Here is a 25,977-nt window from a genome sequence, read left to right on the forward strand (position 1 = left end):
AATTGTTCCTCTAGTGATGAAGTTGTTACCAATCAGATGCTGGTCACATGACACGGATAGTCTGCTTCTGCTACTATAGAAACTAAGCAGCTTTCTGCATTATAAATGATGTGACTGTACTACAGGAAAATGGCCGCCGCTCCCATATATACTGCTGTGTATATATAATGTTCTCCCTTCATCACAGAGAGACCCCTATAAGTGCCTGCCCCTAACCACCCCCTATAAGTGCCTACCCCTAACCACCCCCTATAAGTGCCTACCCCTAACCACCCCCTATAAGTGCCTACCCCTAATATCCCCTATAAGTGCCTACCCCTAATACCCCCTATAAGTGCCTTCCCCTAACCACCCCCTATAAGTGCCTACCCCTAACCCCCCCTATAAGTGCCTACCCCTAACCACCCCTATAAGTGTCTGCCCCTAACCTCCCCTATTACAGCTGAATCTCTCCCTGAAGCATGCTGGGAATACTGGAGCAGGAAGAGTACTGTCCCACAGAAGGGATGAAGTAGTAACTGGACAATGTTATTACACAGTATAATAGTCTATTTATGGCATAACTGAGGGCTGATTACCTAACGGTAATGTGATGTGTGACCCCGCTCGTCAGCGCACATCTGGGCGAGTCAGTAAAGCGCGTCTGTGTCCTGTAGCCTGGCTGACGTTAGTGATAGAGGGGGGGGCTGGTGTGTAGTTATTACAGACCCATAACAGACTAATACTATAACCCCCCAGTGTGATAATAGCATGGACACAGGACAGGAGTCATCCGTCCCTTACATGTTGTGTGTTATCTACATGAGACAGATATTGTTATACTGCGGTAACATAAGTTATCTATGTCTGTTACCAGATACGGCCATCATGGGAGAGCTCGTCTGGTGTGCTGGGGAGACACACGGGGCTGGTACTGACAGGAGGGACACAGCACAGGAGTGTTATGTCATTACTATACTTACTGATGGTGTAATATCTTATATATATACTGTATTGTGTGTCCTTATAGTGTTATACTGATGTACTAATCTGCTATTGTCTGCCCCAGCTCAGCCATCCGTAATACCTCACACCTCTGATATCTCACATCCGTAATACCTCCTACCTCTGCTCTCTCGCATCCGTAATACCTCCTACCTCTGCTCTCTCGCATCCGTAAACCTCCTACCTCTGCTCTCTCGCATCCGTAACACCTCCTACCTCTGCTCTCTCGCATCCGTAACACCTCCTACCTCTGCTCTCTCGCATCCGTAACACCTCCTACCTCTGCTCTCTCGCATCCGTAACACCTCCTACCTCTGCTACCTCACATCCGTAACACCTACCTCTGCTACCTCACATCCGTAACACCTCCTACCTCTGCTACCTCACATCCGTAACACCTCGTACCTCTGCAATCTCACATACGTAACACCTCCTACCTCTGCTATCTCGCATCCGTAACACCTCCTACCTCTGCTCTCTCGCATCCGTAACACCTCCTACCTCTGCTCTCTCGCATCCGTAACACCTCCTACCTCTGCTCTCTCGCATCCGTAACACCTCCTACCTCTGCTCTCTCGCATCCGTAACACCTCCTACCTCTGCTCTCTCGCATCCGTAACACCTCCTACCTCTGCTCTCTCGCATCCGTAACACCTCCTACCTCTGCTCTCTCGCATCCGTAACACCTCCTACCTCTGCTCTCTCGCATCCGTAACACCTCCTACCTCTGCTACCTCACATCCGTAACACCTCCTACCTCTGCTACCTCACATCCGTATTACCTCGTACCTCTGCAATCTCACATACGTAACACCTCGTACCTCTGCTATCTCACATCCGTAACACCTCGTACCTCTGCTATCTCACATCCGTAACACCTCGTACCTCTGCTATCTCACATCCGTAACACCTCGTACCTCTGCTATCTCACATCCGTAATACCTCCTACCTCTGCTACCTCACATCCGTATTACCTCGTACCTCTGCTATCTCACATACGTAATACCTCGTACCTCTGCTATCTCACATCCGTATTACCTCGTACCTCTGCTCTCTCACATACATAATACCTCGTACCTCTGCTCTCTCACATACATAATACCTCATACCTCTGCTCTCTCACATCCGTAATACCTCACACCTCTGCTCTCTCACATCCGTAATACCTCACACCTCTGCTCTCTCACATCTGTAATACCTCGCACCTCTGCACAATCATTGGTATCTTCGATGTACATCAGGCAGTCACGCAGCATTTATAACAGGCCTGAGTCAGCGTAGAACCTGCAAGTCTCGCCGTACGCACTCAGGCTGCGCATGTAATCACAGTGGCTAATTTCTGCACGCCCATGCTACGCGTTCATACGGACAGGCACGCCTACATTTTTCTGGCCACTCCCCCGACACCACCCCCAAACGCTCACAGCCTGTCACTCACTGTGCGATGGATTCCTATGTGTGTGTGTGTAATCGCTGTGTGACTGCAGCACAAGTGCAGCTTATACACATACACAATGGCTAACAATCGCCCGTTCTGTGTACGTAGCTGCATTTGCCATCGCTGCTTAATCAGCCCCTTTATACAGAGCCGGCCCTAGGCATAGACAAACTAGGTAAATGCCTGGGGGCATGCATACCAAGCCTAGTGCCAGCTCAGCATGAAAGCGGGCAATGGCAGTACCAGGACAGATGGATGGCACCTCTTGCTGTCCTACCACGATCGGAGCTCTCGGCACTGATTGGGCGGCAGCTCATACAGCCGGTGGCAGCGGGAGTGGGGAGCAGACAGCGGGCAGTAACTAGAATTACAGCTGGAGAAGGGTTCCCGGGCATGCCCAGCCACAGGAGCCCCCCCTGTCAAGGACCTTTGCAGAGTCCAGTAGCCCGGGCCTGTCTGCAGGGAGATAACAGGGGGGTGGGGGCGCCGATGCTCTGCCTGACATTTACACCTGTGTTATTTTACATTATAGGCCAACAAAAATAGTGTAATAACAAATGTATAACATTCACTCACACACACTCATACATACATACATATATACACACATTTTGTACATACATAAACACACACACACACACACTCATACTCACATATGTACACACTTATACTCATACATACAAACACACACATATCCATACACACATACTGTACATACATACAGACACATACTCACATACATAAACACACACTCATACATACATACACTCATACACACACATCCATACACACATACTGTACATACATACACACATACATACATATATACATACATACACACATACACAGGGTCATACTCACAGCAGCTCTCACACATACACAGGGTCACACTCACAACAGCTCTCACACATACACAGGGTCACACTCACAGCACCTATCACACATACACAGGGTCATACTCACAGCAGCTCTCACACATACACAGGGTCACACTCACAGCAACTCTCACACATACACAGGGTCACACTCACAGCACCTATCACACATACACAGGGTCACAATTACAGCAGCTCTCACACATACACAGGGTCACACTCACAGCAGCTCTCACACATACACAGGGTCACACTCACAGCAGCTCTCACACATACACAGGGTCACACTCACAGCAGCTCTCACACATACACAGGGTCACACTCACAGCAGCTCTCACACATACACAGGGTCACACTCACAGCAGCTCTCACACATACACAGGGTCACACTCACAGCAGCTCTCACACATACACAGGGTCACACTCACAGCAGCTCTCACACATACACAGGGTCACACTCACAGCAGCTCTCACACATACACAGGGTCACACAGCAGCTCTCACACATACACAGGGTCACACTCACAGCAGCTCTCACACGAACAAAGGCTCACACTCACAGCAGCTTTCACACATACACAGGGTCACACACACACAGGGTCACACTCACATCAGCTCACACATACACAGGGTCACACTCACAGCAGCTCTCACACATACACAGGGTCACACTCACAGCAGCTCTCACATACACAGGGTCACACTCACAGCAGCTCTCACACATACACAGGGTCAGATGCATTGCTTTTGGGTTCATTAATATATTATTGCAGCGGCCGGGTACGTGCGTGATCAGACCTGCGTTCATTGCGGAATCAGGGACCTGTGTTAGTAAATGCAGCCGGTAATTCTGGATTACCTAAAATCTACAAAAAGTGATATAAACAATCGCCAATGGGGGTGTCATATATATATATATATATATATAATCAACATAGATAATAATATAGAAGTATATGATTTATTAATTACAAAAACATTAATTTAGGTGTTACTGAGCACACAATAAAATATAATATACAATAAAAATTGATAAGGACTAAATATCTAACAGATATCACTACAGACAGCAACTGCGAGACAGACCAATGTCACTGTCACCCTGACACTGTATCACCTTGTACAATGTGTTACTAACCCAGAGTGTTATAGGGTCCAATTCAGTAATAATATTGTTATATGTACAATCACACACAATGTCACCTTGTATAGAGATGGCGATAAGCTTCTACTCACTGACTAATGTAATCATACACCTGTACATGTAACACAATGTATAGTCCTCCTAGTGCTGTGTCCTAGGTCTGTATGTCACCCAGCAGTGGTAGAATGATGAGCTGTAACACTATAACCACACACTAGTGCTGTGTCCTAGGTCTGTATGTCACCCAGCAGTGGTAGAATGATGAGCTGTAACACTATAACCACACACTAGTGCTGTGTCCTAGGTCTGTGTGTCACCCAGCAGTGGTAGAATGATGAGCTGTAACACTATAACCACACACTAGTGCTGTGTCCTAGGTCTGTATGTCACCCAGCAGTGGTAGAATGATGAGCTGTAACACTGTAACCACACACTAGTGCCGTGTCCTAGGTCTGTATGTCACCCAGCAGTGGTAGAATGATGAGCTGTAACACTATAACCACACACTAGTGCCGTGTCCTAGGTCTGTATGTCACCCAGCAGTGGTAGAATGATGAGCTGTTACACTATAACCACACACTAGTGCCGTGTCCTAGGTCTGTATGTCACCCAGCAGTGGTAGAATGATGAGCTGTTACACTATAACCACACACTAGTGCCGTGTCCTAGGTCTGTATGTCACCCAGCAGTGGTAGAATGATGAGCTGTAACACTATAACCACACACTAGTGCCGTGTCCTAGGTCTGTATGTCACCCAGCAGTGGTAGAATGAGATGTAACACTATAACCACACACTAGTGCCGTGTCCTAGGTCTGTATGTCACCCAGCAGTGGTAGAATGATGAGCTGTAACACTATAACCACACACTAGTGCTGTGTCCTAGGTCTGTATGTCACCCAGCAGTGGTAGAATGATGAGCTGTAACACTATAACCACACACTAGTGCTGTGTACTAGGTCTGTATGTCACCCAGCAGTGGCAGAATGATGAGCTGTAACACTCTAACCACACACTAGTGCTGTGTCCTAGGTCTCCATATCACCCAGCAGTGGTAGAATGATGAGCTGTAACACTATAACCACACACTAGTGCTGTGTCCTAGGTCTCCATATCACCCAGCAGTGGTAGAATGATGAGCTGTAACACTATAACCACACACTAGTGCTGTGTCCTAGGTCTGTATGTCACCCAGCAGTGGTAGAATAAGATGTAACACTATAACCACACACTAGTGCTGTGCCCTAGGTCTGTATGTCACCCAGCAGTGGTAGAATGATGAGATGTAACACTATAACCACACACTAGTGCTGTGTCCTAGGTCTGTATGTCACCCAGCAGTGGTAGAATGATGAGCTGTTATACTATAACCACACTAGTGCTGTGTCCTAGGTCTGTATGTCACCCAGCAGTGGTAGGATGATGAGCTGTAACACTATAACCACACACTAGTGCTGTGTCCTAGGTCTGTATGTCACCCAGCAGTGGTAGGATGATGAGCTGTAACACTATAACCACACACTAGTGCTGTGTCCTAGGTCTGTATGTCACCCAGCAGTGGTAGAATGATGAGCTGTAACACTCTAACCACACACTAGTGCTGTGTCCTAGGTCTCCATATCACCCAGCAGTGGTAGAATGATGAGCTGTAACATCACAGTATAACCACACAAATTACTAGGGAAAAATTTCTCATACTTAGGGCATGTAACTGGTTTATAACCTCTATGAGTTTCTCTGATGTGTAACAAGAGGTAATTCTGTATAAAATGCTTCCCACACTCAGAACTAGGAATGGATATCAGAAACCGATGGCTACCACCCATCAATGTTCCCAATCCGATTGAAGTACTCTTTCCATTGATGAGAGGGGTTTGCGACAGTATGAATTAAGCAGAAAACACCCTAAAGTGGTGTCTTCGGTGCCTATTGCAGTGCTGTTTTTTTTCTACACCTGGTTTAACCACCAATAATTATATAATTGCATGGTTATGATGTGATAGCTAGTAGCTATCGTATCACATGATTTGTCAGAAGCCCGGCAATCATTCGACACCAAGCTCCTCATGTCCATCCCTATTCAGAACATGGAAATGGCCTCTCATTTGTGTGACTTCTCACATGTCTAACAAGAGCTGATTTCTGTATAAAACATTTCCCACACTCAGAACATGAAAATGGTTTCTCACCTGTGTGACGTCTCTCATGTGTAACAAGATGTGATTTATGTGTAAAACATTTCCCACACTCAGGACATGGAAATGGTTTCTGACCTATGTGATTTCTTTCATGTATAACAACAGAGAATTTCCTTGTAAAACATTTCCCACACTCAGAACATGAAAATAATTTCTCACCTGTGTGACTTCTCTGATGTGTAACAAGAGCTGATTTATGTGTAAAACATCTCCCACACTCAGAGCATGGAAATGGTTTCTCACCTGTGTGACTTCTCTCATGTATAACAAGACCTGATCTCTGTGTAAAACATTTCCCACACTCAGGACATGGAAATGGTCTCTCACCTCTGTGACTTTTCTCATGTCCAACAAGAGATGATCTCTGTGTAAAACATTTCCCACACTCAGAACATGGAAATGGTTTCTCACCTGTGTGACTTCTCTCATGTATAACAAGACGTGATTTATGTGTAAAACATTTCCCACACTCAGAACATGGAAATGGTCTCTCACCTGTGTGACGTCTCTCATGTGTAACAAGATGTGATTTCTGTGTAAAACATTTCCCACACTCAGAACATGGAAATGGCCTCTCACCTGTGTGACTTCTCTTATGTGTAACAAGAGCCGATTTATCTGTAAACCATTTCCCACACTCAGAACATGGAAATGGTTTCTCACCTGTGTGACATCTCTCATGTATAACGAGCTGTGATTTATTTGTAAAACATTTCCCACACTCAGAACATGGAAATGGTTTCTCACCTGTGTGACTTCTCACATGTATAACAAGCTGTGATTTCCGTATAAAACATTTCCCACACTCAGAGCATGGAAATGGATTCTCACCTGTGTGACTTCTCTCATGTGTAACAAGATCTGATTTATGTGTAAAACATTTCCCACACTCAGAACATGGAAATGGTTTCTCACCTCTGTGACTTCTATTGTGTCTAACGAGAGCTGATTTGGGAGTAAAACATTTCCCACACTCAGAAGTGGCTGTATCACTGCTATGATCTGTACTATGTGCAGCAATATGTGAGTTACCAGGAGAACATTCCTCAATAATAGAGGGATCAGATGATATATCTGCACTAAGAAGAGCTGGATGTATATTTAGGGTAATGCGGTTTTCTTCTGGAGATCCTTGTGTGGGGTTATCTTCTAATTTAAAATCTGGAGACAAAACGAGATGCCCCTCCGAGGTCTTCCTTGTATTGTGTCCATCTGGTAGAAATAAAATAGTTATCCAAGTATCCCACAGCAAAGGCATCATTAATTATTATTTATCTCACCCCTATTCCCATAGGTTTGTGCTTAGAACATCTTGCAGAACACTTTGGGCTGGTACCGGTCACACTCATATACATAATATAGGAGAAGAAAGGAAACAAGGGGAGTTTGCCATATTAGAGCAATAAGACTTACTAAATGGAGCAGACCCCTAGGACTCTAGGCTCTTCTTACTAGCCCAGGAGCCGGCCAGCCCTACATAATGCCCAAGGGGGAACTTTCATCCAGTTCCCAAGTCTAGGCAAAGGGTGATGGATCTATCCCTCACCTCAGCATTTAGGCTATATGTCTTTATGAGGCCGCCATTTCTATTCATACAAGATAAATAGGCAGAAATAATTCCTCAGTGCTAATAAAAACATGTACAAAATACTAATGTATTAAGGTTGTATAATTATCTATATGTATCTATATATACAGTATATCTGTCTTAAAAGTCGCCCTGAGTGCTGCTGCAGATGCTATATAATTATTCCTTTCCTGACTGGGAAAAGAAATTGGAGGGCACCGGGCGCAGTACCGGACGGCAATCGTGTATGTGTACCGGCATTACCGAGTATTATACATATGGCTCTGTTGCCACTTAACGGCGAAACACATGCAGCCTGCTCAATGAGAAAAAACACAACTTATCTTCAGGACAACAGTCCAACGGCTAGTGCGGTGCCTTCTCGCAGCAAACAGAACTGACGCCCTGTGACCAGCGGCGGGGTATATAGGGCAGGACCTGGGGCATCCTGGGAGCTGAGAGCTTGAATTAACTGTTTGGTGCCTGGATGAATCCAAATACCCCAAAGTAATGGTTATGGACCGCATGGACCCCGAAGAAGAAAAGAGCAATATATAGAAATCTAAAATTTAGAGCAGTCAAAAATAAAGATACTCAGGAGTCATCCATCTTTGAGGAGGGCCGGTCTGGAGCACAGGGTCAGTATCTCTACCTTCTCAAGTATAATGGACTGTAACCTAGTGGCCACTGACATCCACAAGCTAACGTAAAGGAAAGCGCCAGCGATAACGGTAGCCATATTCTCCCAGGACCCTAGTAACATCCCAAAGATCATGACGTTTAGCAATAGTTCTAAGGGCCAAATCTTGAAAACATAAAAATAAGACATAAGGAGGACGAAACAATACTGTTCTTTGTCCTCAAAGAGAGAAATTTCAAAAGAACATCCCTAGAAGAAAGAGTGGGGGCTCACAGTCTGCAGGTTTAGGGTGCAGAGCCCGGCGAGCCCATTCAATATGGACTGAGGAACCAGAAAATTAAAGAACAGAAGATAGTTTTCCATACCTGAAGCATCTAAAGACTCAAGGATGCCACAAAGTGTGAGGTTGTTACGCCTTTGAAAGTTCTCAAGGTCCTCCGCATTAAGGAACACATTCTCCTGGTGAGGGAAGTCAATTTTATGGAGTTTATAGTCATCGTTCAGTTTAGATTCCGCAGCCACCACCCATTGGGACAAATCAGAAACATCCTTATGAATCTCCCCAATCATTGTTTGAAAGTCAGCAGTGAGTGTGTGCCGAAATTGAGACACCCACAAGTGTGATCCATATCAGCATCTGTAACCAGAGGAGTGGAGGAAGGAGGGGATTGAGGTGGAGGCATTTCCTGGCATAACGTCTGTCACTTCATAGATTTAGGTGCACTATATAAACATATCGTACAATCATCCGGACAAAAAGACATTTAGGTGAGAGGAGGTAGCTAAACCTCATGGGAGGGCTTCCGAGGGAAAACAATACATTTAGCACCCCAAAATAAAGGTCCTTACTGGTTAAGAGCTGTACAGGGAAATGGAGATGCACCCCAAATCAGGACTAGGGGAGGACAGGCAGCAGACACCTGAGGAAGAGAGGCCAGCCAAATGAACAGGAGCTGTACAGGGTACAATGGAAACTGGTGAAAGCTGAGGAGAGGTACAGGGGGTGAGACGATTACAGAATGCAGGGAGATAGCACGGTGAGTTTCCAGAGTCCAGCAGTGGCCAAAAAAAAAAAATCACACTGTTCGGCCATGCTTGCCGTGAAGGCTACTCAGTGGAGAAGGGAGAGCCAGAACATGGTGCAGTGAGTGACAGACAGCCCCCATTATATCACCAGGAAACTCCAGGAGAGGACAGTACCTCAGGTCTGCTGGCACTGACAGTCCAATGTGCATCATAAACTCCTCAGTGAGCTGCAGCTGTCAGAATGGACCCTTACAGCCTTCACAACCCTCTTCCAGAAAGAAGCCTCATCTGCTGGAGCAACCGGAGAAGAGACGTGCAGCACTCCCTCAGGTGTACAGGAGCCATCAAGCCACAGGAGGGAGACAGATGAGACAGTCTCTGCAACTAAGACAGCAGGTAGACACCATAGGGATGTCACGGAAACCAGAACGGAGACTAGCCCAGTCAGGTACAGCTGTCATAGCCTGCAAGTGTCAGGGACTCAGTGCAACCAGGGAAAAGAGGAGGACGACAACCCAGTCAGGTACAGCTGTCATAGCCTGCAAGTGCCAGGGACTCAGCGCAACCAGGCAAAAGAGGAGGAGACCAGCCCAGTCATGTACAGCTGTCATGGCCTGCAAATGCCGGGGGCTCAGTGCAAACAGGGAAAAAGAGGAGGAGACCAGCCCAGTCAGGTAAAGCTGTCATGGCCTGCAAGTGCCAGGGACTCAGTGCAAACAGGGAAAAAGAGGAGGAGACCAGCCTAGTCAGGTACAGCTGTCATGGCCTGCAAGTGCCAGGGACTCAGCACAACCAGGGAAAAGAGGAGGAGAACAGTCCAGGAAATCCTTGCAGGCATCACAGCCTAAAACCAATGGGTGAAAATAACATGGATATAAGGGTATGTGTGATGTAATACAATGGGTGAGAATAACATGGATATAAGGGTGTGTGTGATGTAAAACAATGGGTGAGAATAACATGGATATAAGGGTGTGAGTGATGTAATACAATGGGTGAGAATAACATGGAAATAAGGGTGTGTGATGTAATACAATGGGTGAGAATAACATGGATATAAGGGTGTGTGAGATGTAATACAATGGGTGAGAATAACATGGATATAAGGGTGTGTGATGTAATACAATGGGTGAGAATAACATGGATATAAGGGTGTGTGATGTAATACAATGGGTGAGGATGAGCTGTGTGATAGTGGAGGAGAGTGGTCGGATATTTAAGTTGGTAACACACAGTGACATGATGTAAGGGGGAGAGCAGGAGTGTAATAGGGGCTGATGTCTCCTGATGTATGAGATACACCAGAGAGTGTGGGGAGGAGACTGGTCAGATGTCTGGGCTGGTAATACACAGTGACATGACAGGATTAGGGGAATAGGAGTCAAACAAGGGTTGATTACATTTCCCTCATTAGCTTGTACTGACAGAGGAGGGTGTAGGATAAGAGATTGCTGTAGTGACTGAACAAGAGGAATATGTGACTCTATTCTGTAAAAAGTGTTTATTACTCACCAGTGCTGATATCTGTAGGGATTTCCTCCTCCTTACACCGCTGATCACCCCTCACATACGTCTCTTCTTCTCCCTCTATATCTTCTCCCTTTATATCAGTCACATACGTCTCTTCTTCTCCCTCTATATCTTCTCCCTTTATATCAGTCACATACGTCTCTTCTTCTCCCTCTGTATCTTCTGCCTTTATATCAGTCACATACGTCTCTTCTTCTCCTTCTATATCTTCTGCCTTCATATCAGTCACATTTGTCTCTTCTTCTCCTTCTATATCTTTTGCCTTAATATCAGTCAGAACATCAACCTTATTAATCCATTAAACAATAAAACAAATTAGTGATGTTTCTTTTCAATAATGGAGTTTACACAATATAATTTAAGTACATACAACACACACAGATTCTCTACCTGATGCTCCTGTGATTCTCCTGTATACAATCCTGGGAATAAAGAGGACGGGAACATCTCTCTGGGGTATTTCTGTTACTGAGCCCATCTGTGGGAGACACAGCACACTGAGTACATTGTATATATGTGATTATCAGGTGATGTGTATATAGGGGGCCCCAATAACTAATCCCCCCAGCAAATACAAAATAGTCTCCTCTTACCCAGTGATGTGAGGGTCCGGTGATTCTCGATCATCACTTCCTTGTACAGACCCCTGTGTTCCTCTATGTACTCCCGCTCCTGCATGGAGACATAGACAGTGACATCCTGACACCTTATAGGAACCTGACACACACAAAATGATAGTCATCACCCAGACACATCCCCTGGAATTACTGTATAATGTCCCATTCCCAGCAGTCTCCTCCCCAGTCATCACCCAGACACATCCCCTGGAATTACTGTATAATGTCCCATTCCCATGAGTCTCCTCCCCAATCATCACCCAGACACATCCCCTGGTATTACTGTATAATGTCCAATTCCCAGTAATCACCTCTCCAGTCATCACCGAGACACATCCCCTGGTGTTACTGTATAATGTCCCATTCCCAGCAGTCACCTCTCCAGTCATTACCCAGACACATCCCCCGGTGTTACTGTATAATGTCCCATTCCCAGCAGTCACCTCTCCAGTCATCAGCCAGACACGTCCCCTGGTGTTACTGTATAATGTCCCATTCCCAGTAATCATCTCTCCAGTCATCACCCAGACACATTCCCTGGTGTTACTGTATAATGTCCTATTCCCAGCAGTCTCCTCCCCAGTCATCACCCAGACACATCCCCTGGTGTTACTGTATAATGTCCCATTCCCAGTAATCATCTCTCCAGTCATCATCCAGACACATCCCCTGGTGTTACTGTATAATGTCCTATTCCCAGCAGTCACCTGTCCAGTCATCACCCAGACACATCCCCTGGAATTACTGTATAATGTCCCATTCCCAGCAGTTACCTCTCCAGTCATCACCCAGACACATCCCCTGGTGTTACTGTATAATGTCCCATTCCCAGCAGTCACCTCTCCAGTCATCACCCAGACACATCCCCTGGAATTACTGTATAATGTCCCATTCCCAGCAGTCTCCTCCCCAGTCATCACCCACACACATCCCCTGGTGTTACTGTATAATGTCCCATTCCCAGTAATCATCTCTCCAGTCATCACCCAGACACATCCCCAGTGTTACAGTATAATGTCCCATTCCCAGCAGTTACCTCTCCAGTCATCACCCAGATACATGCCCCGGTGTTACTGTATAATGTTCTATTCCCAGCAGTCACCTCTCCAGTCATCACCCACACACATCCCCTGGTGTTACTGTATAATGTCCCATTCCCAGTAATCATCTCTCCAGTCATCACCCAGACACATCCCCGGTGTTACTGTATAATGTCCCATTCCCAGCAGTTACCTCTCCAGTCATCACCCAGACACATCCCCTGGTGTTACTGTATAATGACCCATTCCCAGCAGTTACCTCTCCAGTCATCACCCAGACACATCCCCTGGTATTACTGTATAATGTCCCATTCCCAGCAGTCACCTCTCCAGTCATCACCCAGACACATCCCCTGGAATTACTGTATAATGTCCCATTCCCAGCAGTCTCCTCCCCAGTCATCACCCACACACATCCCCTGGTGTTACTGTATAATGTCCCATTCCCAGTAATCATCTCTCCAGTCATCACCCAGACACATCCCCAGTGATACTGTATAATGATCCATTCCCAGCAGTTACCTCTCCAGTCATCACCCAGATACATGCCCCGGTGTTACTGTATAATGTTCTATTCCCAGCAGTCACCTCTCCAGTCATTACCCAGACACACTCCCTGGTGTTACTGTATAATGTCCTATTCCCAGCAGTCACCTGTCCAGTCATCACCCAGACACATCCCCTGGTGTTAATGTATAATGTCCCATTCCCAGTAATCATCTCTCCAGTCATCACCCAGACACATCCCCTGGTGTTACTGTATAATGTCCCATTCCCAGCAGTCATCTCTCCAGTCATCACCCAGACACATCCCCTGGTGTTACTGTATAATGTCCCATTCCCACAGTCACCTCTCCAGTCATCACCCAGACACATCCCCAGGTGTTACTGTATAATGTCCTATTCCCAGCAGTCTCCTCCCCAGTCATCACCCAGACACATCCCCTGCTGTTACTGTATAATGTCCCATTCCCAGTAATCATCTCTCCAGTCATCATCCAGACACATCCGCTGGTGTTACTGTATAATGTCCTATTCCCAGCAGTCACCTGTCCAGTCATCACCCAGACACATCCCCTGGAATTACTGTATAATGTCCCATTCCCAGCAGTTACCTCTCCAGTCATTACCCAGACACACTCCCTGGTGTTACTGTATAATGACCCATTCCCAGCAGTCACCTCTCCAGTCATCACCCAGACACATCCCCTGGTGTTACTGTATAATGTCCCATTCCCAGTAATCATCTCTCCAGTCATCACCCAGACACATCCCCGGTGTTACTGTATAATGTCCCATTCCCAGCAGTTACCTCTCCAGTCATCACCCAGACACATCCCCTGGTGTTACTGTATAATGACCCATTCCCAGCAGTCACCTCTCCAGTCATCACCCAGACACATAACCTGGTGTTACTGTATAATGTCCCATTCCCAGCAGTCACCTCTCCAGTCATCACCCAGACACATCCCCTGGTGTTACTGTATAATGTCCCTTTCCTAGCACTCACCTCTCCAGTCATCACTCAGACACATCCCCTGGTGTTACTGTATAATGTCCCTTTCCCAGCAGTTTCCGCCCCAGTCATCACCCAGAAACATCCCCTGGTGTTACTGTATAATGTCCCATTCCCAGCAGTCACCTCTCCAGTCATCACCCAGACACATCCCCTGGTGTTACTGTATAATGTCCCATTCCCAGTAATCATCTCTCCAGTCATCACCCAGATACATGCCTAGGTGTTACTGTATAATGTTCTATTCCCAGCAGTCACCTCTCCAGTCATAACCCAGACACATCCCCTGGTGTTACTGTATAATGTCCTATTCCCAGCAGTCACCTGTCCAGTCATCACCCAGACACATCCCCTGGTGTTACTGTATAATGTCCCATTCCCAGCAGTCACCTCTCCAGTTATCACCCAGACACATCCCCTGGTGTTACTGTATAATGTCCCATTCCCAGCAGTCACCTCCCACTCATCACCCAGACACATCCCCTGTTGTTACTGTATAATGTCCCATTCCCCACAGTCACCTCTCCAGTCATCACCCAGATACATCCCCCCGATGTTACTGTATAATGTCCTATTCCCAGCAGTCATCTCTCCAGTCTTCACCCATACACATCCCCTGGTGTTACTGTATAATGTCCCCATCCTAGCAGTCACCTCCCCAGTCATCACCCAGATACATCCCCCTGTGTTACTGTATAATGTCCCATTCTCCGCAGTCACCTCTCCAGTCATTACCCAGACACATCCCCCGGTGTTACTGTATAATGTCCCATTCCCAGCAGTCACCTCTCCAGTCATCACCCAGACACATCCCCTGGTGTTACTGTATAATGTCCCATTCCCAGTAATCATCTCTCCAGTCATCACCCAGACACATAACCTGGTGTTACTGTATAATGTCCCATTCCCAGCAGTCACCTCTCCAGTCATCACCCAGACACATCCCCTGGTGTTACTGTATAATGTCCCATTCCCAGCAGTCTCCTCCCCAGTCATCACCCACACACATCCCCTGGTGTTACTGTATAATGTCCCATTCCCAGTAATCATCTCTCCAGTCATCACCCAGACACATCCCCTGGTGTTACTGTATAATGTCCCTTTCCCAGCAGTTTCCGCCCCAGTCATCACCCAGAAACATCCCCTGGTGTTACTGTATAATGTCCTATTCCCAGCAGTCACCTCTCCAGTCATCACCCAGACACATCCCCTGGTGTTACTGTATAATGACCCATTCCCAGCAGTCACCTCTCCAGTCATCACCCAGACACATCCCCTGGTGTTACTGTATAATGTCCCATTCCCAGTAATCATCTCTCCAGTCATCACCCACACACATCCCCTGGTGTTACTGTATAATGTCCCATTCCCAGCAGTCTCCTCCCCAGTCATCACCCAGATACATGACCCGGTGTTACTGTATAATGTTCTAGTCACAGCAGTCACCTCTCCAGTCATCACCCAGACACATTCCCTGGTGTTACTGTATAATGTCCTATTCCCAGCAGTCACCTGTCCAGTCATCACCCAGACACATCCCCTGGAATTACTGTATAATGTCCCATTCCCAGCAGTTACCTCTCCAGTCATCACCCAGACACATCCCCTGGTGTTACTGTATAATGTCCCATTCCCAGCAGTCTACTCCCCAGTCATCACCCAGACACATCCCCTGGTGTTACTGTATAATGTCCCATTCCCACAGTCACCTCTCCAGTCATCACCCAGACACATCCCCTGGTATTACTGTATAATGTCCAATTCCCAGTAATCATCTCTCCAGTCATCACCCAGACACATCCCCTGGTGTTAATGTATAATGTCCAATTCCCAGTAATCATCTCTCCAGTCATCACCCAGACACATCCCCTGGTGTTACTGTATAATGTCCCATTCCCAGCAGTCTCCTCCCCAGTCATCACCCAGACACATCCCCCGGTGTTACTGTATAATGTTCTATTCCCAGCAGTCACCTCTCCAGTCATCACCCAGACACATTCCCTGGTGTTACTGTATAATGTCCCATTCCCACAGTCACCTCTCCAGTCATCACCCAGACACATCCCCTGGTGTTAATGTATAATGTCCAATTCCCAGTAATCATCTCTCCAGTCATCACCCAGACACATCCCCTGGTGTTACTGTATAATGTCCCATTCCCAGCAGTCATCACCCAGACACATCCCCTGGTGTTAATGTATAATGTCCAATTCCCAGTAATCATCTCTCCAGTCATCACCCAGACACATCCCCTGGTGTTACTGTATAATGTCCCATTCCCAGCAGTCACCTCTCCAGTTATCACCCAGACACATCCCCCAGTGTTACTGTATAATGTCCTATTCCCAGCAGTCATCTCTCCAGTCTTCACCCATACACATCCCCTGGTGTTACTGTATAATGTCCCATTCCCAGTAATCATCTCTCCAGTCATCACCCAGATACATGCCCCGGTGTTACTGTATAATGTTCTATTCCCAGCAGTCACCTCTCCACTCATCACCCAGACACATCCCCTGGTGTTACTGTATAATGTCCTATTCCCAGCAGTCACCTGTCCAGTCATCACCCAGACATATCCCCTGGTGTTAATGTATAATGTCCCATTCCCAGTAATTATCTCTCCAGTTATCACCCAGACACATCCCCTTGTGTTAATGTATAATGTCCCATTCCCAGTAATCATCTCTCCAGTCATCACCCAGACACATCCCCTGGTATTACTGTATAATGTCCCCTTCCCAGCAGTCACCTGTCCAGTCATCACCCAGACACATCCCCCGGTGTTACTGTATAATGTCCCCTTCCTAGCAGTAACCTCTCCAGTCATCACCAAGACATATCCCCTGGTGTTACTATATAATGTCCTAATCCCAGCAGTCACCTCTCCAGTCATCACCAACACATATCCCCTGGTGTTACTGTATAATGTCCCATTCCTAGCAGTCATCACCCAGACACATCCCCCGGTGTTACTGTATAATGTCCCATTTCCAGCAGTCACCTCTCCAGTCATCACCCAGACACATCCCCTGGTGTTACTGTATAACGTCCCATTCCCAGCAGTCACCTCTCCACTCATCACCCAGACACATCCCCTGGTGTTAATGTATAATGTCCCATTCCCAGTAATCATCTCTCCAGTCATCACCCAGACACATCCCCTGGTGTTACTGTATAATGTCCCATTCCCAGCAGTCACCTCTCCAGTTATCACCCAGACACATCCCCCGGTGTTACTGTATAATGTCTTATTCCCAGCAGTCATCTCTCCAGTCTTCACCCATACACATCCCCTGGTGTTACTGTATAATGTCCCCTTCCCAGCAGTCTCCTCTCCCGTCATCACCCAGACACATCCCCTGGTGTTACTGTATAATGTTCCATTTCCAGCCGTCATCTCTCCGGTCATCACCCAGACACATCCCCCGGTATTACTGTATAATGTCCCCTTCCCAGCAGTCACCTGTCCAGTCATCACCCAGACACATCCCCCGGTGTTACTGTATAATGTCCCCTTCCTAGCAGTAACCTCTCCAGTCATCACCAAGACATATCCCCTGGTGTTACTATATAATGTCCTAATCCCAGCAGTCACCTCTCCAGTCATCACCAACACATATCCCCTGGTGTTACTGTATAATGTCCCATTCCCAACAGTCATCTCTCCAGTTATCACCCAGATACATCCCCCGATGTTACTGTATAATGTCCTATTCCCAGCAGTCATCTCTCCAGTCTTCACCCATACACATCCCCTGGTGTTACTGTATAATGTCCCCTTCCTAGCAGTAACCTCCCCAGTCATCACCCAGACACATCCCCCAGTGTTACTGTATAATGTCCCATTCCCAGCAGTCACCTCTCCAGTCACAACCAAGACATATAACCTGTTGTTACTGTATAATGTCCTATTCCCAGCAGTCACCTCTCCAGTCATTACCCAGACACATCCCCCGGTGTTACTGTATAAAGTCCTATTCCCAGCAGTCACCTCTCCAGTCATCACCCAGACACATCCCCTGGTATTACTGTATAATGTCCTATTCCCAGCAGTCACCTCTCCAGTCATCACCCAGACACATCCCCTGGTGTTACTGTATAATGTCTCATTCCCAGCAGTCATCTCTCCAGTCATCACCCAGACACATCCCCTGGTATTACTGTATAATGTCCTATTCCCAGCAGTCTCCTCCCCAGTCATCACCCAGACACATCCCCTGGTGTTACTGTATAATGTCCCATTCCCAGTAATCATCTCTCCAGTCATCACCCACACACATCCCCTGGTGTTACTGTATAATGTCCCATTCCCAGCGGTCTCCTCCCCAGTCATCACCCAGATACATGCCCCGGTGTTACTGTATAATGTTCTATTCCCAGCAGTCACCTCTCCAGTCATCACCCAGACACATTCCCTGGTGTTACAGTATAATGTCCTATTCCCAGCAGTCACCTGTCCAGTCATCACCCAGACACATCCCCTGGTGTTACTGTATAATGTCCCATTCCCAGCAGTCATCACCCAGACACATCCCCTGGTGTTACTGTATAATGTCCCATTCCCAGTCACCTCTCCAGTCATCACCCAGACACATCCCCTGGTGTTAATGTATAATGTCCAATTCCCAGTAATCATCTCTCCAGTCATCACCCAGACACATCCCCTGGTGTTACTGTATAATGTCCCATTCCCAGCAGTCACCTCTCCAGTTATCACCCAGACACATCCCCCGGTTTACTGTATAATGTCCCATTTCCAGCAGTCACCTCTCCAGTCATCACCCAGACACATCCCCTGGTGTTACTGTATAATGTCCCATTCCCAGCAGTCACCTCTCCAGTCATCACCCAGATACATCCCCCCAATGTTACTGTATAATGTCCTATTCCCAGCAGTCATCTCTCCAGTCTTCACCCATACACATCCCCTGGTGTTACTGTATAATGTCCCCTTCCTAGCAGTAACCTCCCCAGTCATCACCCAGATACATCCCCTTGTGTTACTGTATAATGTCCCATTCCCCGCAGTCACCTCTCCAGTCATCACCCAGACACATCCCCTGGTGTTACTGTATAATGTCCCATTCCCAGCAGTCACCTCTCCAGTCATCACCCAGACACATCCCCTGGTGTTACAGTATAATGTCCTATTCCCAGCTGTCACCTCTCCAGTCATCACCCAGACACATCCCAGGTGTCACTGTATAATGTCCTATTCCCAGTAATCATCTCTCCAGTCATCACCCAGACACATTCCCCGGTATTACAGTATAATGTCCCCTTCCCAGCAGTCACCTGTCCAGTCATCACCAAGACATATAACCTGGTGTTACTGTATAATGTCCCATTCCCAGCAGTCACCTCTCCAGTCATCACCCAGACACATCCGCTGGTGTTACTGTATAATGTCCCTTTCCCAGTAATCATCTCTCCAGTCATCACCCAGACACATCCCCAGTGTTACTGTATAATGTCCCATTCCCAGCAGTTACCTCTCCAGTCATCACCCAGACACATCCCCTGGTGTTACTGTATAATGTCCCATTCCCAGCAGTCACCTCTCCAGTCATCACCCAGACACATCCCCTGGTGTTACTGTATAATGTCCCATTCCCAGCAGTCACCTCTCCAGTCATCACCCAGACACATCCCCTGGTGTTACTGTATAATGTCCCATTCCCAGTAATCATCTCTCCAGTCATCACCCACACACATCCCCTGGTGTTACTGTATAATGTCCCATCCCCAGCAGTCTCCTCCCCAGTCATCACCCAGATACATGCCCCGGTGTTACTGTATAATGTTCTAGTCACAGCAGTCACCTCTCCAGTCATCACCCAGACACATTCCCTGGTGTTACTGTATAATGTCCTATTCCCAGCAGTCACCTGTCCAGTCATCACCCAGACACATCCCCTGGAATTACTGTATAATGTCCCATTCCCAGCAGTTACCTCTCCAGTCATCACCCAGACACATCCCCTGGTGTTACTGTATAATGTCCCATTCCCAGCAGTCTACTCCCCAGTCATCACCCAGACACATCCCCTGGTGTTACTGTATAATGTCCCATTCCCACAGTCACCTCTCCAGTCATCACCCAGACACATCCCCTGGTATTACTGTATAATGTCCAATTCCCAGTAATCATCTCTCCAGTCATCACCCAGACACATCCCCTGGTGTTACTGTATAATGTCCCATTCCCACAGTCACCTCTCCAGTCATCACCCAGACACATCCCCTGGTATTACTGTATAATGTCCAATTCCCAGTAATCATCTCTCCAGTCATCACCCAGACACATCCCCTGGTGTTAATGTATAATGTCCCATTCCCAGTAATTATGTCTCCAGTCATCACCCAGACACATCCCCTGGTGTTAATGTATAATGTCCAATTCCCAGCAGTCTCCTCCCCAGTCATCACCCAGACACATCCCCTGGTGTTAATGTATAATGTCCCATTCCCAGTAATCATCTCTCCAGTCATCACCCAGACACATCCCCTGGTGTTACTGTATAATGTCCCATTCCCAGCAGTCTCCTACCCAGTCATCACCCAGATACATGCCCCGGTGTTACTGTATAATGTTCTATTCCCAGCAGTCACCTCTCCAGTCATCACCCAGACACATTCCCTGGTGTTACAGTATAATGTCCTATTCCCAGCAGTCACCTGTCCAGTCATCACCCAGACACATCCCCTGGTGTTACTGTATAATGTCCCATTCCCAGCAGTCATCACCCAGACACATCCCCTGGTGTTACTGTATAATGTCCCATTCCCAGTCACCTCTCCAGTCATCACCCAGACACATCCCCTGGTGTTAATGTATAATGTCCAATTCCCAGTAATCATCTCTCCAGTCATCACCCAGACACATCCCCTGGTGTTACTGTATAATGTCCCATTCCCAGCAGTCACCTCTCCAGTTATCACCCAGACACATCCCCCGGTTTACTGTATAATGTCCCATTTCCAGCAGTCACCTCTCCAGTCATCACCCAGACACATCCCCTGGTGTTACTGTATAATGTCCCATTCCCAGCAGTCACCTCTCCAGTCATCACCCAGATACATCCCCCCGATGTTACTGTATAATGTCCTATTCCCAGCAGTCATCTCTCCAGTCTTCACCCATACACATCCCCTGGTGTTACTGTATAATGTCCCCTTCCTAGCAGTAACCTCCCCAGTCATCACCCAGATACATCCCCTTGTGTTACTGTATAATGTCCCATTCCCCGCAGTCACCTCTCCAGTCATCACCCAGACACATCCCCTGGTGTTACTGTATAATGTCCCATTCCCAGCAGTCACCTCTCCAGTCATCACCCAGACACATCCCCTGGTGTTACAGTATAATGTCCTATTCCCAGCTGTCACCTCTCCAGTCATCACCCAGACACATCCCAGGTGTCACTGTATAATGTCCTATTCCCAGTAATCATCTCTCCAGTCATCACCCAGACACATCCCCCGGTATTACAGTATAATGTCCCCTTCCCAGCAGTCACCTGTCCAGTCATCACCAAGACATATAACCTGGTGTTACTGTATAATGTCCCATTCCCAGCAGTCATCACCCAGACACATCCGCTGGTGTTACTGTATAATGTCCCTTTCCCAGTAATCATCTCTCCAGTCATCACCCAGACACATCCCCAGTGTTACTGTATAATGTCCCATTCCCAGCAGTTACCTCTCCAGTCATCACCCAGACACATCCCCTGGTGTTACTGTATAATGTCCCATTCCCAGCAGTCACCTCTCCAGTCATCACCCAGACACATCCCCTGGTGTTACTGTATAATGTCCCATTCCCAGCAGTCACCTCTCCAGTCATCACCCAGACACATCCCCTGGTGTTACTGTATAATGTCCCATTCCCAGTAATCATCTCTCCAGTCATCACCCACACACATCCCCTGGTGTTACTGTATAATGTCCCATCCCCAGCAGTCTCCTCCCCAGTCATCACCCAGATACATGCCCCGGTGTTACTGTATAATGTTCTAGTCACAGCAGTCACCTCTCCAGTCATCACCCAGACACATTCCCTGGTGTTACTGTATAATGTCCTATTCCCAGCAGTCACCTGTCCAGTCATCACCCAGACACATCCCCTGGAATTACTGTATAATGTCCCATTCCCAGCAGTTACCTCTCCAGTCATCACCCAGACACATCCCCTGGTGTTACTGTATAATGTCCCATTCCCAGCAGTCTACTCCCCAGTCATCACCCAGACACATCCCCTGGTGTTACTGTATAATGTCCCATTCCCACAGTCACCTCTCCAGTCATCACCCAGACACATCCCCTGGTATTACTGTATAATGTCCAATTCCCAGTAATCATCTCTCCAGTCATCACCCAGACACATCCCCTGGTGTTAATGTATAATGTCCCATTCCCAGTAATTATGTCTCCAGTCATCACCCAGACACATCCCCTGGTGTTAATGTATAATGTCCAATTCCCAGCAGTCTCCTCCCCAGTCATCACCCAGACACATCCCCTGGTGTTAATGTATAATGTCCCATTCCCAGTAATCATCTCTCCAGTCATCACCCAGACACATCCCCTGGTGTTACTGTATAATGTCCCATTCCCAGCAGTCTCCTCCCCAGTCATCACCCAGACACATCCCTTGATGTTACTGTATAATGTCCCATTCCCAGCAGTCACCTCTCCATTCATCACCCAGACACATCCCCTGGTGTTACTGTATAATGACCCATTCCCAGCAGTTACCTCTCCAATCACCCAGACACATCCCCTGGAATTACTGTATAAAGTCCCATTCCCAGCAGTCACCTCTCCAGTCATCACCCAGACACATACCCTGGTGTTACTGTATAATGTCCCCTTCCTAGCAGTAACCTCTCCAGTCATCACCAAGACATATCCCCTGGTGTTACTGTATAATGTCCCATTCCCAACAGTCATCACCCAGACACATCCCCCGGTGTTACTGTATAATGTCTCATTCCAAGCAGTCATCTCTCCAGTTATCACCCAGATACATCCCACGATGTTACTGTATAATGTCCTATTCCCAGCAGTCACCTCTCCAGTCATTACCAAGACACATCCCCCGGTGTTACTGTATAATGTCTCATTCCCAGCAGTCATCTCTCCAGTCATCACTCAGACACATCCCCTGGTGTTACTGTATAATGTACCTTTCCCAGCAGTTTCCGCCCCAGTCATCACCCAGAAACATCCCCTGGTGTTACTGTATAATGTCCTAATCCCAGCAGTCACCTCTCCAGTCATCACCCAGACACATCCCCCGGTGTTACTGTATAATGTCCCATTTCCAGCAGTCACCTCTCCAGTCATCACCCAGACACATCCCCTGGTGTTACTGTATAATGTCCTAATCCCAGCAGTCACCTCTCCAGTCATCATCAAGACATATCCCCTGGTGTTACTGTATAATGTCCCATTCCCAACAGTCATCACCCAGACAAATCCCCCGGTGTTACTGTATAATGTCTCATTCCAAGCAGTCATCTCTCCAGTTATCACCCAGATACATCCCCCGATGTTACTGTATAATGTCCTATTCCCAGCAGTCATCTCTCCAGTCTTCACCCATACACATCCCCTGGTGTTACTGTATAATGTCCCCTTCCTAGCAGTAACCTCCCCAGTCATCACCCAGACACATCCCCCAGTGTTACTGTATAAAGTCCCATTCCCAGCAGTAACCTCCCCAGTCATCACCCAGACACATCCCCTGGTATTACTGTATAATGTCCCATTCCCAGCAGTCACCTCTCCAGTCATCACCAAGACATATAACCTGGTGTTACTGTATAATGTCCTATTCCCAGCAGTCACCTCTCCAGTCATCATCCAGACACATCCCAGGTGTCACTGTATAATGTCCTATTCCCAGTAATCATCTCTCCAGTCATCACCCAGACACATCCCCTGGTGTTACTGTATAATGTCCCCTTCCCAGCAGTCTCCTCTCCGGTCATCACCCAGACACATCCCCCGGTATTACTGTTTAATGTCCCCTTCCTAGCAGTAACCTCTCCAGTCATCACCAAGACATATCCCCTGGTGTTACTGTATAATGTCCTAATCCCAGCAGTCACCTCTCCAGTCATCACCAAGACATATCCCCTGGTGTTACTGTATAATGTCCCATTCATAACAGTCATCACCCAGATACATCCCCCGGTGTTACTGTATAATGTCTCATTCCAAGCAGTCATCTCTCCAGTCTTCACCCATACACATCCCCTGGTGTTACTGTATAATGTCCCCTTCCTAGCAGTAACCTAAAGAGTCATCACCCAGACACATCCCCCAGTGTTACTGTATAAAGTCCCATTCCCAGCAGTAACCTCCCCAGTCATCACCCAGACACATTCCCTGGTGTTACTGTATAATGTCCCATTCATAACAGTCATCACCCAGATACATCCCCCGGTGTTACTGTATAATGTCTCATTCCAAGCAGTCATCTCTCCAGTCTTCACCCATACACATCCCCTGGTGTTACTGTATAATGTCCCCTTCCTAGCAGTAACCTAAAGAGTCATCACCCAGACACATCCCCTGGTGTTACTGTATAATGTCACATTCCCGGCAGTCTCCTCCCCAGTCATCACCCAGAAACATCCCCTGGTGTTACTTTATAATGTCCTAATCCCAGCACTCACCTCTCCAGTCATCACTCAGACACATCCCCTGGTGTTACTGTATAATGTCCCTATCCCAGCAGTTTCCGCCCCAGTCATCACCCAGAAACATCCCCTGGTGTTACTGTATAATTTCCTATTCCCAGCAGTCACCTCTCCAGTCATCACCCAGACACATCCCCTGGTGTTACTGTATAATGTCCCATTCCCAGTAATCATCTCTCCAGTCATCACCCACACACATCCCCTGGTGTTACTGTATAATGTCCCATTCCCAGCAGTCTCCTCCCCAGTCATCACCCAGATACATGCCCCGGTGTTACTGTATAATGTTCTATTCACAGCAGTCACCTCTCCAGTCATCACCCAGACACATTCCCTGGTGTTACTGTATAATGTCCTATTCCCAGCAGTCACCTGTCCAGTCATCACCCAGACACATCCCCTGGTGTTACTGTATAATGTCCCATTCCCAGCAGTCACCTCTCCAGTCATCACCCAGACACATCCCCCGGTGTTACTGTATAATGTCTCATTCCAAGCAGTCATCTATCCAGTTATCACCCAGATACATCCCCCGATGTTACTGTATAATGTCCCATTTCCAGCAGTCACCTCTCCAGTCATCACCCAGGACACATCCCCTGGTGTTACTGTATAATGTCCCGTTCCCATCAGTCACCTCTCCACTCATCACCCAGACACATCCCCTGGTGTTACTGTATAATGTCCC

The 25,977-nt window shown here is 47.3% G+C and overlaps 1 pseudogene across 1 annotated transcript; it reads right to left on the minus strand.

Moving 5' to 3' along the window:
• Window positions 1–4,265: 4,265 nt before the first annotated feature.
• LOC148481721 (uncharacterized) lies at window positions 4,266–12,079 on the minus strand (annotated as a pseudogene). Its single transcript, XR_015871857.1, has 3 exons — window positions 11,995–12,079; window positions 11,384–11,879; window positions 4,266–7,850 (listed from the first exon to the last, which is right to left on the minus strand). The product of XR_015871857.1 is annotated as an uncharacterized LOC148481721 (transcript).
• Window positions 12,080–25,977: the final 13,898 nt, after the last annotated feature.

The sequence above is a fragment of the Taudactylus pleione genome, unplaced genomic scaffold (assembly GCF_031769625.1).
Source record: "Taudactylus pleione unplaced genomic scaffold, aTauple2 ptg000569l, whole genome shotgun sequence".
Taxonomy (NCBI): domain Eukaryota; kingdom Metazoa; phylum Chordata; class Amphibia; order Anura; family Myobatrachidae; genus Taudactylus; species Taudactylus pleione.